Source organism: Hoplias malabaricus, chromosome 4 (assembly GCF_029633855.1).
Source record: "Hoplias malabaricus isolate fHopMal1 chromosome 4, fHopMal1.hap1, whole genome shotgun sequence".
Taxonomy (NCBI): domain Eukaryota; kingdom Metazoa; phylum Chordata; class Actinopteri; order Characiformes; family Erythrinidae; genus Hoplias; species Hoplias malabaricus.
This window is the reverse complement of record NC_089803.1, coordinates 61,902,368-61,905,192: the sequence shown is the minus strand read 5'-3', so window position 1 is coordinate 61,905,192 and position 2,825 is coordinate 61,902,368.

Below are 2,825 nucleotides of genomic sequence, written 5' to 3'. Positions count from 1 at the left end.
ACTCGACGGTCATTGTGGAGCACCTTGGTACCTAGGTTGATCCAGCTGCTTACAGTAGTGTTCTTGAGTTAAAAGATGTTTGGAGAAAACAGTTCTTGTACTTCCCCGAAATCAGCTAATCTTAGAGTTCAGACAAATATCACTCTCTATAACATAAACATTACCTACAACATGTGATGTTATGTTTGTTCCCCTTTCTCGTAATACCTTCAAAGCTAACAGATAAAGATAACAAGTTCTACCCCTCTGTTGTTCACCTCCTGCTGGCTGCCACCACCACCACCTCCGTCTCCATGTGGATTCTGCACATTGTCCGAATCACATGACTGAAAACTTATTTGCGACTTTTTAAAGTTGGTGATAGGAATCAGACCTCTACATCACAAAAATAGTGTTTTATTTTACTATCCACAGCCATCAGTGAATCTATGTGTTTTTTAAGTTTTTGGACTGTTTTCAGTCAGGGACAGATTTATACATTTAGATATCAGCATGTGTATTAATAAACATTTCAGGTAATTTAGATAAATTAAACTAACACTGTCACCAACACACGGACCAATTCTGAATCAGATTTCTACAAAAGGCCATTTGACAGCAAGCTACACAGGATTCTTTTAAAATTCTGACTATAAACAGTGTAATATTCTGTCAACAAAGTGTCTGTACTCCATGTAATTTTAGGCTAATACTATTTATCATTTCATTCACGATATCGTCACAGATGATGTAAAAGTGAAAAAAATAAAATAAAAAAACTACAAAAAAATGGAATGTCGAGGTTTGATATGACAGCAGCAATATCCTTAGACTACCTTCCTTCCTTACTTCCACTCTGAAACAGAAATATACAAAATTCATATGCAGTTAGGTTGAGGTATGTGACAGCAGTGTCTCATAACAACTGGTGCCAAGACACTGCTTATGTGAATATGTATTATTCAGGATAGTGCCCTGACCAAGTGCCTCCAGTATATTTACCACCTTAGGCTTAGAGTGAGACAGCTGCTTTGCATTTTACAACTTTACAAAGAATGCTCAGAGACATAAAACATAAACACAGTGATCATTTTTGAGTGAGAACATACAAAAAATTGATTTTAAACATTGTATCTTTAATTCACATCTATTTGATGTTCGTGTGGTGATTTTTATTGTTTGCATTGTTTAACTAATATAAGACGTCACTTGTTCTCTAGCCTCGTAAGCCATATGTCAGCCAGAGTGTCTGGTGCAGTATATTGTATTTTGTATTTGTGGGGCATGTAGAGGCAAGATTTTCTAATAAGTGCTACAACAAAAACACACCCACAGGAAACAAATGGGTACCGTATGTTCCAGCAAATACAAGATGTCTCACGTACTCTCAATGCTTCAAAGAAACTTAAATGACTAGAGATGCGATATGAACGTTTTTAGTACAGCCACTACATCATGGTGGAAGACCCGTCATGGTGTGCAGTGTAGGGGAACTGTTTGCAAAACTGTGACCCCTTGTTTGACAGATTAAACTTGGAGAACGGAAGTGCATAAACACCAGCGTGCAGATAGCCAGTTTGAACGCAGCTGAAGAAGTCCTGATAGTTGTGGCCGGCTTAGCGTGCGAACGATATCAGACTTTCTGTACACTCTTAACATTAAAGGTAGCAAAAACTTTCCTTTCCTGATGCCAAAGAGAAAGCACTTTGTTAAGGCATTAATTATATAAGGTCCTGTTGACAAGTAATAAGAAAATGAATAAAACAAAAGTGGAGATTTATTCACAGGTGCAAATATCTCCACTTATGTTTTATTCATTTACTTATTACTTGTCACATGATGTGTTTCAAATGGGATTCTTCATGGAACACAACGTTATCGCGTTTGCATATCACCACTCGATGAACCCTGTATATCACCTTTTATTTTAAGCGCTGGTGAACATCACAGGTTAAGACTAAGTGTTAGTGTTCTTTATATCAGGTCACATATCTTTAGCTATTGTATTTAACATGTGCTAACGCCTAACTGCCTAATTAGTTGCTGTTTTTCTGGCCTTTACAAATCTCAATAAGGTAGCACCACAAGACAGATTTGTTCCACTATATTTCTAGGCTTTATTGTCCCCCCAGAGACAGACACGTCTGTGAACGTATAAACATGTGATTCACTGTGAAGGCGCTTTAGCTACTCGGCTAGGTTCAGAGAAAGCCACAAATCTGGAATAGTGGCCTGTGACTGCTGGGGTTTGCGGTAATCGCTCTCTCTCTTTTCCTCATGAGAATGAAATTACAATGCATGTATTTGTCACCTGCAGGGATGTGAGGCGCAGTTTTACTAACGTGAGAACGTCCCTGTTGATCAAAGATATCTCACGCCTATGGCAGAGTCTGCTTCACAGCGACGAGCCGTGATCCAGCTATTTATAATCATCTTACAACCAGCGGCTGACATGACTCTTCTATTCCCCATCAATAAGCGCGCCTGTGGCAGGTTCGTCTATTTTTATCGGCACAGAAATCCTCCCAGTAAAGGGGCCTTGGTGGGCTACAATTATACACCGGCATGAGGACTTTATTTATTTATTTATTTATTTATTTATCGCTGGTACTTCTGCTTCCCGAGCTGGTGAGCATTTTTAGCAGAGAAGAGAGGAAAAAAAAAAAAACAATGGCGTAGACTAGCTGACCTTGGTTCTCTTGGAATGCACAAACACCCACACACACTGCCAATGAATAAACATGTTATTTAAATAGGGGGTGGAGTAAAATATCACATACACATTTTCAGGCACTGGACAAAATGAGGACACTTTGTGTTTTCCAGCTGAATTGCCGTACTCAGTG